Source organism: Piliocolobus tephrosceles, chromosome 12 (assembly GCF_002776525.5).
Source record: "Piliocolobus tephrosceles isolate RC106 chromosome 12, ASM277652v3, whole genome shotgun sequence".
Taxonomy (NCBI): domain Eukaryota; kingdom Metazoa; phylum Chordata; class Mammalia; order Primates; family Cercopithecidae; genus Piliocolobus; species Piliocolobus tephrosceles.
In genome coordinates this window covers 78,365,789-78,381,688 of record NC_045445.1, presented here as the reverse complement: position 1 = coordinate 78,381,688, position 15,900 = coordinate 78,365,789, and positions in this window count along the sequence as shown.

The following is a 15,900-nucleotide window of genomic DNA, read 5'->3' as shown; positions in this document are numbered from 1 at the left end:
AAGGAGGAACTACATAAGCAGCGCAAAGAAACTAAAAACCTTGAAAAAAGAATGGATGAATGGATAACTAGAATAATCAATGCAGAGAAGACCTTAAAAGAACTGATAAAGATGAAAACCATAACACGAGAAATACGTAACAAATGCACAAGCTTCAGTAACTGACTCGATCAACTGGAAAAAAGAGTATCAGCGATTGAAGATCAAATGAATGAAATGAAGTGAGAAGAGAAGTGTAGAGAAAAAAAGAGTAAAAAGAAACGAACAAAGCCTCCAAGAAGTATGGGATTATGTGAAAAGACCAAATCTACGTCTGATTGGTGTGCCTGAAAGTGACAGGGAAAATGGAACCAAGTTGGAAAATACTCTACAGGATATCATCCAGCAGAACTTCCCCAACCTAGTAAGGCAGGCCAACATTCAAATATAGGAAATACAGAGAATGCCACACAGATACTCCTTGAGAAGAACAACTCCCAAACACATAATTGTCAGATTCACCAAAGTTGAAATGAAGGAAAAAATATCAAGGGCAGACAGAGAGAAAGGTCAGGTTACCCAAAAGGGAAGCCCATCAGACTAACAGCAGATCTCTCCACAGAAATTCTGCAAGCCAGAAGAGAGTGGGGGCCAATATTCAACATTCTTAAAGAAAAGAATTTTTGACCCAGAATTTCATATCCAGCCAAACTAAGTTTCATAAGTGAAGGAGAAATGAATTCCTTTACAGACAAGCAAATGCTTAGAGATGTTGTCACCACCAGGCCTGCCCTACAAGAGATCCCCAAGGAAGCACTTAACATGGAAAGGAACAATAGGTACCAGCCATTGCAAAAACATGCCAAAATGTAAAGACCATTGATGCTAGGAAGAAACTGCATCAACTTATGAGCAAAATAACCAGCTAATATCATAATGACAGGATCAAGTTCACACATAACAATATTAACCATAAATGTAAATGGACTAAATGGTCCAATTAAAAGACACAGACTGGCAAATTGGATAAAGAGTCAAGACCCATCAGTCTGCTGTATTCAGGAGACCCATCTCACATGCAGAGACACACATAGACTCAAAATAAAGGGATGGAGGAAGATCTACCAAGCAAATGGAAAATAAAAAAAAGCAGGGGTTGCAATCCTAATCTCTGATAAAACAGACTTTAAACCATCAAAGATCAAAAGAGACAAATAAGGCCACTACATAATGGTAAAGGGATCAATTCATCAGGAAGAGCTAACTATCCTAAATATATATGCACCCAATACAGGAGCACCCAGATTCATAAAGCAAGTCCTCAGAGACTTACAAAGTGACTTAGACTCCCATACAATAATAATGAGAGACTTTAACATCCCACTGTCAACGTTAGACAGATCAACGAGACAGAAATTTAACAAGGATATGCAGGAATTGAATTCAACTCCGCACCAAGTGGACCTAATAGACATCTACAGAACTCTCCACCCCAAATCAACAGAATATACATTCTTCTCAGCACCACATCACACTTATTCCAAAATTGACCACATAGTTGGAAGTAAAGCACTCCTCAGCAAATGTAAAAGAACAGAAATTATAACAAACTGTCTCTCTGACCACAGTGCAATCAAACTAGAACTCAGGACTAAGAAACTCAATCAAAACCGCTCAACTACGTGGAAACTGAACAACCTGCTCCTGAATGACTACTGGGTACATAACGAAATGAAGGCAGAAATAAAGATGTTCTTTGAAACCAATGAGAACAAAGATACGACATACCAGAATCTCTGGGACACATTTAAAGCAGTGTGTAGAGGGAAATTTATAGCACTAAATGCCCACAAGAGAAAGCAGGAAACATTTAAATTGACACCCTAACATCACAATTAAAAGAACTAGAGAAGCAAGACCAAACACATCCAAAAGCTAGCAGAAGGCAAGAAATAATTAAGATCAGAGCAGAACTGAAGGAGATAGAGACACAAAAAAACCCTCCAAAAAATCAATGAATCCAGAAGTTGGTTTTTTGAAAAGATCAATAAAATTGATAGACCGCTAGCAAGACTAATAAAGAAGAAAAGAGAAGAATCAAATAGACGCAATAAAAAATGATAAAGGGGACATCACCACCGACCCCACAGAAATACAAACTACCATCAGAGAATACTATAAACACTTCTATGTAAATAAACCAGAAAACCTAGAGGAAATGGATGATTTCATGGACACTTATACTCTCCCACGACTAAACCAGGAAGAAATTGAATCCCTGAATAGACCAATAGCAGGCTCTGAAATTGAAGCAATAATTAATAGCCAACCAACCAAAAAAACGTCCAGCACCAGACAGATTCACAGCCGAATTCTACCACAGGTACAAGGAGGAGCTGGTACCATTCCTTCTGAGACTATTCCAATCAATAGAAAAAGAGGGAATCCTCCCTAACTCATTTTATGAGGCCAACATCATCCTGATACAAAAGCCTGGCAGAGACACAACAAAAAAAGAATTTCAGACCAATATCCCTGATGAACATTGATGCAAATATCCTCAATAAAGTCCTGACAAACCAAATCCAGCAGCACATCAAAAAGCTTATCCACCATGATCAATGGGCTTCATTCCTGGGATGCAAGGCTGGTTCAACATATGCAAATTAATAAACATAATCCAGCATATAAACAGAACCAAAGACAAAAACCACATGATTCTCTCAAGAGATGCAGAAAAGGCCTTTGAAAAAATTAAACAGCCCTTCATGCTAAAAATTCTCAATAAATTCAGTATTGATGGAACGTATCTCAAAATAATAAGAGTTACTTATGACAAACCCATAGCCAATATCATACTGAATGGGCAAAAACTGGAAGCATTCCCTTTGAAAACTGGCACATGATAGGGATGCCCTCTCTCACCACTCCTATTCAACATAGTGTTGGAAATTCTGGCTAGGGCAATCAGGTAAGAGAAAGAAATAAAGGTATTTAGTTAGGAAAAGAAGAAGTCAAATTGTCCCTGTTTGCAGATGACATGATTGTATATTTAAAAAACCCCATGGTCTCAGCCCAAAATCTCCTTAAGCTGATTAGCAACTTCAGCAATGTCTCAGGATACAAAATCAATGTGCAAAAATCACAAGCATTCTTATACACCAGTACCAGACAAGCAGAGAGCCAAATCATGAATGAACTCCCATTCACAATAGTTTCAAAGAGAATAAAATACCTAGGAATGCAACTTACAAGGGATGTAAAGGACCTCTTCAAGGAGAACTACAAACCACTGCTCAGTGAAATAAAAGAGGACACAAACAAATGGAAGAACATACCATGCTCATGGATAGGAAGAATCAATATTGTGGAAAATTTCCATACTGCCCAAGGTAATTTATAGATTCAATGCCATCCCCATCAAGCTACCAATGACTTTCTTCACAGAATTGGAAAAAACTGCTTTAAAGGTCATGCGGAACCCAAAAAGACCCCGCATTGCCAGCACAATCCTAAGCCAAAAGAACAAAGCTGGAAGCATCACGCTACCTGACTTCAAACTATACTACAAGGCTACAGTAACCAAAACAGCATGGTACTGGCACCAAAACAGAGATATAGACCAATGGAACAGAACAGAGTCCTCAGAAATAATACCACACATCTACAGCCATCTGATCTTTGATAAACCTGACAAAAACAAGAAATGGGGAAAGGATTCCCCATTTAATAAATGGTGCTGGGAAAATTGGCTAGCCATAAGTAGAAAGCTGAAACTGGATCCTTTCCTTACTCCTTATAAGAAAATTAATTCAAGATGGATTAGAGACTTAAATGTTAGACCTAAAACCATAAAAACTCTAGAAGAAAACCTAGGTAATACCATTCAGGACATAGGCATGGCCAAGGACTTCACGTCTAAAACACCAAAAGCAATGGCAACAAAAGCCAAAATTGACAAATGGGATCTAATTAAACTAAAGAGCTTCTGCACAGCAAAAGAAACTGCCATCAGAGTGAACAGGCAACCTACAGAATCGGAGAAAATTTTTGCAGTCTACTCATTTGAGAAAGGGCTAATATCCAGAACCTACAAAGAACTCAAACAAATTTACAAGAAAAAACAAATAACCCCATCAAAAGGTGGGCAAAGGATATGAACAGACACTTCTCAAAAGAAGACATTCATACAGCCAGCAGACACATGAAAAAATGCTCATCACCACTCGCCATCAGAGAAATGCACATCAAAACTACAATGAGATACCATCTCACACCAGTTAGAATGGCAATCATTAAAAAATCAGGAACCAACAGGTGCTGGAGAGGATGTGGAGAAATAGGAACACTTTTACACTGTTGATGTGACTGTAAACTAGTTCAACCATTGTGGAAAACTGTGGCGATTCCTCAAGGATCTAGAACTGGAAATACCATTTTACCCAGCCATCCCATTACTGGGTATATACCCTAAGGATTATAAATCATGCTGTTATAAAGACACATGCACACATATGTTTATTCCAGCACTATTCACAATAGCAAATACTTGGAATCAACCCAAATGTCCATCAGTGACAGACTGGATTAAGAAAATGTGGCACATATACACCATGGAATACTATGCAGCCATAAAAAAGGATGAGTTCCTGTCCTTTGTAGGGACATGGATGCAGCTGGAAACCATCATTCTCAGCATACTCTCACAAGAAGAGAAAACCAAACACCGCATGTTCTCACTCATAGGTGGGAATTGAACAGTGAGATCACTTGGACACAGGAAGGGGAACATCACACACTGGGGCCTATTGTGGGGAGGGGGGCAGGGAGAGGGATAGCATTAGGAGATATACCTAGTGTAAATGACGAGTTAATGTGTGCAGCACACCAACATGGCACATGTATACATATGTAGCAAACCTGCATGTTGTGCACATGTACCCTAGAACTTAAAGTATAATAATAATTATAATAATAATAAAAGAAATTTAAAATTACAGTGCAGTGGGTTAAGCATTACCAAAGTCAACTTCAATTAAGGGATTCTGGGAGCTTAGTGCAAAAAGATACTGCCAAATTGTTCATCAGAGGACTAAGTATTAATAGAAAATCATATCAGACTTCCCTTTCTCAGCTATATAGTGCAATTTTTGGTTGCTAAAAATACTAGGCTAAATCTAGTATTGCATGTGAAATACTATCTAGTACAAATATAAATTGTGATATACAGTAGAAGAATGTAACCTCGACTAATTTGAGGACCTGTGTTCTAGAAAGTCATATCGACGTGATCAAACTTAGTTTCCATTGTCTGCTCCTGCACTTACTTCTTGTATGCTATTATCAAGTTACTTAATCTCAATAGATCTGTTTTCTTATCTCTAAAATGGAGATAACAATAGGTACTACCTCCTAGGGTTTTTGGAAGGTTTAAGTGAGGTAAAGCATATTGCACAGAAAATAAGGTTTAATATTAATTCTCTTTTGTCTTCTCCCAACTCTACTCTTTATGATGTGACTTCAGGTTAGGCACCTAAGTCAAATTTTCTCGCCTGTAAAACAGGAATAATAATTGTGGGCCTAATTACTCCACAATGTCAAATGAGATAACCTATATAAAAGTGTTTTTTAAAGGTACTGTATAGATAGATGAGAATGATTCCTATTAGTACATGCAAATGGTTTGCTGTTTTCAGTGATTTTTAGGGATCATCTCAAATTTACAACTTAAAACCTACAATGAAGTTTATAGTCATCTTAATTATTTCATGATAAATTTCTCATTTTTTTTCTTTATTTGGTTTTGTGCCTTCATTAAAAATGTGGGAAGCAACAGTGTTAAACTCAAATTTGTCAATTCTGCTGTTAGTATCTATGGTGAAGTTTTCCATGCTGCCTAACATTATCCTTTCGTTTTCAGAAAAACATGCTATCCATGACCTCTATAACCATGGAAAAGTTCAGGATCTTCTCTTATTTTTTCTTGTGTCTGTTCTAGCATCTAGCAACATGCCTGGCAAATAGTAAGGGCTTGACCAGTATTTTTAAACTAAATTATTTCATGAATCTGTGGGAGTATATAAAGAAGACTGGATTTAGAGGCAAAAGACTGGGGTTCCTGCCTTGGGTCTGTTCCTTTTGGATGTTGAACCATGAACAAGTCACTTAAGGAAAGAGAATTACATAAATATTGTCTGTAAATAAGGATTGTCAATCCTCAAGTTTTTTGGAGAATTAAGAGAACGTAGATGAAACTTTTTTGTAAATTATAAAACACCAAATTTAAGGTGTTATGATTAGTCATTAGTGAATTTTGCTTTAATAGAGTCTTAAATAATTAAACTGGCTGGATGAATAGACTGAATGCTTATTAGCTAATATAGATAATTGTATGCATAAATGTTTTCTATGAGAGTGAAAACACAAGGCAGAAAGGCAATTGTACTATTCTAATTCATATTCTGTGGCATTGAGAATAAGGCTACTTGCCTAATGAGACACTGGACAAAACTGTAGTGCAGTTTTCATCCTGGAATGCCCTGCAATAATGCTTAAAATTCATTACTGCATTTCAATTACTGCTAATAATATAATACTTTGTTTCAGTGTTTTTCCTTAGAGTACTCATTGGCAAAGTAGTCATTCAATTGTTCCTGCCCATTTCAAGTTAGTTGATGTTGCTTTTCAACCAAGAGACCCTTTAATTTGCATTAAGTGCTAGGTAAAAAGATGCACAACTTTTCAAAAGTGATTGATATTACAATTCTAGGTTGCAATTCCTATCATCCAATCCAATTTAAATTCTCTACATTGTAATTATAGATAACAGTGTAGTGACCTGGAAAATCAGACACAAAGCAGAAAAATAAAGGGAGAAAAATACCACTGATACCAATACCAAAACAACAAATAAACAAAACAATGGAAAACAGAGAGCCAGACCAAGACTCAAATCCCACCAAAAACTCGGATATTCCTGATACCTGTTAGTCATACTTCTTTGAATTTCTGAATGTGTTGGTAAGATTCCTGTATGGAAAAAGAATTTTAAGAATTGGTTTTTTGGCATGCTGCCCAAAGCAACGTACAGATTCAATGCTATTCCTATCAAACTACCAATGACATTCTTTACAGAAATAGAATAAACTATTTTAAGTTTCATATGGAACCGAAAAAGAGCCAGAGTACCCAAGGCAATCTTAAGCAAAAAGAACAAAGGCATCACATTATCTGACTTCAAACTATATTAAAAAGCTACAGTAACCAAAATAGCATGATACTGGTACAAAAACAGATACATATACCAATGGAACAGAAGAGAGAGCCCAGAAATAATTCCATACACCTATAATCATCTGATTTTTGACAAACTTGACAACAACAAGCAACAGAGAAAAGACTCCCTCTTCAATAAGTGGTGCAGAGATACCTGGCTAGTCATATACAGAAGATCAAAACTGGGCCCCTTCCTTATACCATATACAAAAATCAACTCAAAAAGGATTAAGGACCTAAATGTAAAACCTACAACCATAAAAAAGCGAACAGAAGAGAAAAAAAAAAAAAAAACCCGAAAGATAACGAGGAAATACCATTCTGGACATAGGACCTGGCAAAGATTTCATGATGAAGATACCAAAAGCAATTTCAATAAAAACAAAAATTGACAAATGGGATCTAATTAAACTGAAGAGCTTCCACACAGCAAAAGAAACTATCAGCAGAGTAAATAGACAACTTACAGAATGGGAGAAAGTATTTGCAAACTTTACACCCAACAAAAGTCTAATATCCAGAATCTATAAAAAAAAAACTGAACAAATCAACAAACAAAAAGCAAACAACTCCATTAAAATGTGGGCAAAGTACATGAATAGACACTTTTCAAAGGAAGACATACACATGGCAAACAAGCATATACAAAATTCTCAACGTCACCAATCATTAGAGAAATGCAAATCAAAACCATAATGAGATACTATGTCACACTAGTCAGAATGGCTATTACTAAGAAGTAAAATAAAAAAAAAAAGATAAAAAGAAAAACAGATAGATGCTGGAGAGGTTGAGGAGAAAAGAGAACACACTGCTGGTGGAAATGTAAATTAGTTCAGTCATTGTGGAAAGCAGTTTGGTGATTTCTCGAATAAGTCAAAGAAAAATTACCATTTGACCCAGAAATCCCATTACTGGGTACATACCCAAAGAAATATAAAACATTCTACCATAAAGACACATGCACATTTATGTTCACTGCAGCACTATTCACAATAGAAAAGACATGGAATCAACCTAAATGTCCATCAGCAGTAGACTGGATAAAGAAAAAGTGGTACGTATATACCATGGAATACTATGCAGCCATAAAAAAGAATGAGATCATGTGCTTTGCAGCAACACAGATGGAGCTGGAGGTCATTACCCTTAGCAAACTAATACAGGAACAAAACCCCAAGTACTACATGTTCTCACTTATAAGTGGGAGCTAAACATTGAGTACACATGGACACGAAGAGGAGAACAGAAGACACAGGAGCCTACTTGTGGGTGGAGGAAGGGAAAAGGGTGAGGATCAAAAGCTACCTATTAGGTACTATGCGTATCACCTGGGTGATGAAATAATCTGTATAACAACACATGTGACATGGAATTTACCTGAATAACAAATCTGCACATGTACCATTGAACCCAAAAGAATAGTTAAAAATAAATAAACAAAATTTAAACTTAATACAGAAAAAAGAATTGGCTTTTCAGAAGGCAAAATAGAGAATGTCAACATTGGAAGAAAATTTAAGTGTCAAATACTAAATGAATCTCATTTTATATTTTAAATTAATTATTTATTTATTTTTAAGATAATCACCTTGATCGAGAATAAGCATGTCACTTTATAGACAGGGAAAGTGAAGTACAGAGAGGGGAAGAAACTTGTCAAACGTCACTCAATTTTTTAGCAGAATTAGCTGGTCTCTAATTTTCAAGTTATAGCTCTTTTAAAAGGGAGACTGTAAGTCACTCTTTGTCAAAGTGTATGATTTTTAAAAATCAGAATAGTTGGGTGGCTTGTTAAGAATAAAAACAACCCCATTAAAAAGAGGGAAAAGGACATGAACATACACTTTTCAAAAGAGGACATACATGCAACCAACAATTATATGAAAAAATGTTCAACATCACTGGTCATTAGAGAAATGCACATGAAAACCACAATGAGACAGCATCTCAAACCAGTAAGAATGGCTATTATTAAAAAGTCAAAAAATAACAGATGCTGACTAGGTTGTGGGGAAATTGAATGCTTATATACTGTGAGTGGAAGTGTAAATTAGTTCAGCCATTGTGGAAGACAGTGTGGTGATTCCTCAAAGAACTAAAAACAGAAAAACCAAAAAATCTCTTTAGAAGATCATGGCAGATGGGAGGCAGGAGTAGATTGCAGTGCTGACTCTGATGGACAGAGCAGTGTGTGGAGGCTCACATCGTAAATTTTGCTCCAGGACGACTGCAGGAATAAATCAAGAGACTCAAGAGGACCCACAGACCCTCTGAAGGAAGCAGATTGCTCCTGCAGACCTGAGAGACAATACAAATACTCTGAGTGCCAAAACTGTGAAAGTGGAAAAGGAAGATTGTCCATCCCCAAACACAAACCCCCACTGGGGAGACTGAAGGTCTAGGTTAGGGAAGAAAATTCTGACCTTACCTGGAGTTGAGTCAATTTAGAGAGCTGAGCAAAATACAGGGGTAGAGGAAGCAGCAGATAAAGCCCTGTGAGCTCCCTGGGTAACCTAGCAACCCCTCTCTGCCTGACCTCACAGGAGTCCTTCAGGAAGGCAGCTAGAGGCACTGGGAAAAAGGCAATGGGAGAAAGAAATCTCCAGTTGAACTTTGTAACAACTTGAACTCATTGAGAAGTCTCCTAGCCAGAATTCAGGGGAAGGTGTGAATCTGGTGTGCGGAATCCACAAGTAGGGGAAAAAGGAAAGCCATACTTGCTTTCACACCTGGGAGGCTCACTAGCAATGGATCCAAACCAAGAAGAAATCCCTGATTTGCCTAAAAAAGATTTCAGGAGGTTAGTTATTAATCTAATCAGGAGGGCACCAGAGAAAGATGAAGCTCATATAAGGAAATTTAAAAAATGATACAAGAAGTGAAGGGAGAAATAGTCAATGAAATAGATAGCATAAATAAAAACAATCAAAACTTCAGGAAAACAATGAACACACTTATAGAAATGCAAAAATGATTTGGAAAGTCTCAGCAATAGAATCAAACAAGTAGAAGAAAGAAATCCAGAGTTCGAAGATAAGGTCTTTGAATTAATGCAATCCAACAAAGACAAAAAAAAGTTAAGAAAGCATAGACAAAGCCTCCAAGAAGTCAGGCATTATGTTAAACAACCAAACCTAAGAGTAATTGGCATTCTTGAAGAAGAAGGGAAATCTGAAAGTTTGGAAAATATATTTGGGGGAATAATTGAAGAAAACTTCCCCAGCCTTGCTAGGGACTTAGACATCCAAATACAAGAAGCACAAAGAACACCTGGGAAATTCACCTCAAAAAGATCATTGCCTAGGCATGTTTTCATCAGGTTATATAAAGTTAAGATGAAGGAAAGAATCTAAAGAGCTATGAGATAAAAGCACCAGGTAACCTATAAAGGAAAACCTGTCAGATTAACAGCAGATTTCTCAGCAGAAACCCTACAAGCTAGAAGGGATTGGGACCCTATCTTCAACCTCCTCAAACAAAAAAATAATCAGCCAAGAATTTTGCATGCAGTGAAACTAAGCTTTATATATGAAAAAAAAAAATACAGTCTTTTTCAGACAAATAAATACTGTGAGAATTCACCACTACCAAGCCACCACTACAAGAACTGCTACAAGGAGCTCCAAATCTTGAAACAAATCCTGGAAACACATCAACACAGAACCTCTTTAAAGCATAAATCTCACATGACCTATAAAAGAAAAATACAAGTAAACAAAAAACAAAAATATACAGGCAACAGATAGCACAATTAATGGAATGCTACCCCACATCTCAATACTAACATTGAATGGGAGTGACCTAAATGCTCCAATTAGAAGATACAGAACCACAGAATGGATAAGAACTCACCAACCAACTATCTGCTGCCTTCAAGAGACTCACCTAACACACAAGGACTCACATAAAATTAAGGTAAAGGGATGGAAAGAGACATTTCATGCAAATGGACACCAAAAGTGAGCTGGAGTAGCTGTTCTTATATCAGACAAAAGAAACTTGAAAGCAACAGCAATTAACAAAGACAAAGAGGGACATTATATAATGGTAAAAGGCCTTGTCCAACAGGAAACTAGCACAATCCTAAACATATATGCACCTAACACTGGAGCTCTTAAATTTATAAAACAGTTACTAATGGACCTAAGAAATGAGTTAGACAGGAACACAATAATAGTGGGGGACTTCAGTACTCCACTGACAGCACTAGACAGGTGATCAAGACAGAAAGTCAACAAATAAACAATGGATTTAAACAGTACCCTGGAAAAAATGGACTTAACAGATACATTCAGAACATTCCATCCAACAACCACAGAAAATATATTCTATTCAACAGTGCATGGAACTTTCTCCAAGGTAGAGCATATAATAAGCCACAAAAGGTGCCTCAATACATTTAAGAAAATTGAAGTTATATCAAGCACTTTGTCAGACCACAGTGGAATAAAACTGGATATCAACTCCAAAAGTAACCTTCAAAACTATGCAAATACATGAAAATTAAATAATCTGCTCCTGAATGATCATTGGGTCAAAAATGAAATCAAGATGGAAATTAAAAAATTCTTCAAACTGAATGACAATAGCGACAAAACCTATCAAATCCTCTGTGTACAACAAAGCTGGTGCTAAGAGGAAAGTTCATAGCTATAAACACCTACATCAAAAAGACTAAAAGAGCACAAACAGACAATCTAAGGGCACACCTCAAGGAACTAGAGAAACAAGAACCAACCAAACCCAAACCCAGCAGAAGAAAGGAAATAACCAAGATCAGAGCAGATCTAAATGAAATTGAAACAACAACAACAACAACAATACAAAAGATGAATGAAACAAAAAGCTGGTTCTTTGACAAGATAGATAATTAGCAAGATTAGTCTAGAAAAAAAAAAAGAGAAAATCCAAATAACCTCACTAAGAAATGAAATGGGAGATACTACAACTGACATCACAGAAATATAAAAGATCATTCAAGGATACTATGAACACTTTTATTTGCAAAAACTAGAAAATCTAGAAGAGATGGATAAATCCCTGGAAAGAAATAATCATCCCAGCTTGAATCAGGAAGAATTAGATACCCTGAATAGAAACAATAAAAGCAGTGAGATTGAAATGGTAATTTAACAATTACCAACAAAAAGAAAGTTCAAGACAAGAAGGATTCATGGTAGAATTCTACCAGACAGTCAGAGAAGAATTGTGACCAATCCTACTGACACTATTCCACAAGATAGAGAAAGAGGGAACCCTCCCTAAATGATTCTATGAAGGCATTATCACTCTAATGTCCAAGCCAGGAAAGAATATAAGCAAAGAAGAAGACTACAGACAGTATCCCTGATATACATAGATGCTAAAATCCTTAACAAAATACTAACTAACCGAATCCAAAAAATATCAAAAAGATGATCCAACATGATCAAGTGGGTTTCACACCAGGGACGTAGGGATGGTTTAACATATACAAGTAGATAAATGTGATACACCACATAAACAGAATCAAAAACAAAAATCACAGGATCATCTCAATAGATGCAGAAAAAGCATTCAACAAAATCCAGCCTCCCTTCATGATTGGAACTCTCACCAAAATTGGCATAAAGGGGATGTACCTCAAAGTAATAAAAGCCATCTATGACAAACCCACAGCCAACATAATACTGAATGGGGGAAAGTTGAAAGCATTCTCTCTGAGAACTGGAACAAGACAACAATGCCCACTCTCACTACTCCCCTTCAACATAGTACTAAAAGTCCTAGCCAGAGCAATCAGACAAGAGAGAAATAAAAGGCATCCAAATTGATAAAGAGAAAGTCAAACTATCACTGTTTGTTGATGATATGATTGTTTACCTAGAAAACCCTAAAGTTTCCTCCAGAAAGCTCCTAGAACTGATAAAATAATTCAACAAAGTTTCTTGACACAAGATTAATGTATGCAAATCAGTAGCTCTTACATACACCAACAGTGACTAAGCTGAGAATCAAATCAAGAACTCAACCCTTTTACAATCCCTTAAAAAAAGTCTGAGGGATTTGCTGGCATTATGGTCAAATAGGAGCAGCTCCAGTCTGCAGCTCCCAATGAGATTGATGCAGAAGAAGGGTGATTTCTGCATTTCCAACTGAGGTACCCAGTTCCTCTCACTGGGACTGGTTGGACAGTTGGACAGTGGGTGTGGCCCACAGAGGGTGAGCTGAAGCAGGGTGAGGCGTCACCTTACCCGGGAAGCAAAATGGGTCAGAGAATTATCTCCCCTACCCAAGGATATGAGGAACTGTGCCTTGAGGAATGGTGCACTCTGTCCCACAGTCTTCACAACCCACAGACCTGGAGATTCCCTATGGAGCCTATGCCACCAGGGCCCTGGGTTTCAAGCACAAAACTGGGTGGTGATTTGGGCAGACACTGAGCTAGCTGCAGGTGTTTGTTTGTTTTTTGTTTGTTTGTTTGTTTGTTTGTTTTTTCATACCCCAGTGGCGCATGGAACACTAGCAATATAGGACCATTCACTCCCCTGGAAAGAGGGCTGAAGCCAGGGAGCCAACTGCTCTGGCTTGGCGGGTCCCACCCCCATGGAGCCCAGCAAGCTAAGATCCACTGACTTGAAATTCTTGCTGCCAGTACAGCAGTCTGAGGTTGACCTGGGATGCTTGAGCTTGGTTTGGGGAGGGGCATCTGCCATTGCCGAGGCATGAGTAGGCAGTTTTACTCTCACAGTGTAAACAAAGTCACTGTGAAGTTTCAACTGGGTGGAGCCAACTGCAGCTTAGCAAGGCCACTGTGACTAGACTGCCTCTCTAGATTCCTCCTCTCTGGGCAGGGTATCTCTGAAAGAAAGGCAGCAACCCCAGTCAGGGGCTTATAGATAAAACCCCCATCTTCCTGGGACAGAGCACCTGGGGGAAGGGGCAACTGTGGGCATAACTTCAGCTGAAATAAATGTCCCTGCCTGATGATTCTGAAGAGAGCAGCATCTCACAGCACAGCGTTTGAGCTCTGCTAAGGGACAGATTGCCTCCTCAAGTGGGTCCCTGACCCCCATGTATCCTGACTGGGAGACACATCCTAGTAGGGGCCAACAGACACCGCATACAGGAGAGCTCTGGCTGGCATCTGGCAGGTGCCCCACTGGGATGAAGCTTCCAGAAGAAGGAACAGGAAGCAATATTTGCTGTTCTGCAGCCTCTGCTGGTGATACCCAGGCAAACAGGGTCTGGAGTGGACCTCCAGCAAATTCCAGCAGACCTGCAGCCGAGGGACCTGACTGTTAGAAGGAAAACTAACTGACAGAAAGGGATAGCATCAACATCAAAAAAGAGGACGTCCACTCAGAGACCCCATCCGAAGGTCACTAACATCAAAGACCAAAAAGAGATAAATCCATGAAGATGGGGAGAAACCAGCGCAAAAAGCCTGAAAATTCCAAAAACCAGAATGCCTCTTCTCCTCCAAAGGATCACAACTTCTTGCCAGCAAGGGAACAAAACTGGATGGAGAATGAGTTTGCTGAATTGACAGAAGTAGGCATCAGAACGTGGGTAATAACAAACTCCTCCAAGCTAAAGGAGCATGTTCTAACCCAATGCAAGGAAGCTAATGCTTAGAAGAATTGCTAACTAGAATAACCAGTTTAGAGAGGAACAGAAATGACCAGATGGTGCTGAAAAACACAGAATGAGAACTTTGTGAAGCATACACAAGTATCAATAGCTGAATCAATCAAGCAGAAGAAAGGATATCAGAGATTGAAGATCAACTTAATGAAATAAAGTGAGAAAAGAAGATCAGAGGAAAAAGAATGAAAAGGAACAAACAAAGCCTCTAAGAAATATGGCACTATGTGAAAAGACCAAATCTACGTTTAATTGGTGTACCTGAAAGTGATGGGGAGAATGGAGCCAAGTTGGAAAACACTCTTCGGGATGTTATCCAGGAGAACTTCCCCAATATAGCAAGGCAGGCCAAAATTCAAATTCAGGAAATATAGAGAACACCACAAAGATACTCCTCCAGAAGAGCAACCCCCAAACACATAAGAGTCAGATTCACCAAGGTTGAAATGAAGGAAAAAATGTTAAGGACAGCCAGAGAGAAAGGTCGTGTTACCCACAAAGGGAAGCCCATCAGACTAACAGTGGATCTCTCTGCAGAAACCCTACAAGCCAGAAGAGAGTGGGGGCCAGTATTCAACATTCTTAAAGAAAAGAATTTTCAACCCAGAATTTCATATCCAGCCAAACTAAGCTTCATAAGTGAAGGAGAAATAAAATCCTTTACAGACAAGCAAATGCTGAGAGATTTTTGTCACTACCAGATTTTTGTCACTACCTTACAAGAGCTCCTGAGGGAAGGACTATACATGAAAAGAAACAACTGGTACCAGCCACTGCAAAAACATGCCAAATTGCAAAGACAATCAATGCTAGGAAGAAACTGCATCAATTAATCGGCAAAATAACAAGCTAACATCATAATGACAGGATCAGATTCACACAAAGCAATATTAACCTTAAATATAAATGGGCTAAATGCCCCAATTAAAAGACACGGATGGGCAAATTGGATAAAAGAGTCAAGAAACATCAGTTTGCTGTATTCAGGAGACCCATCTCACATGCAAAGACACACAT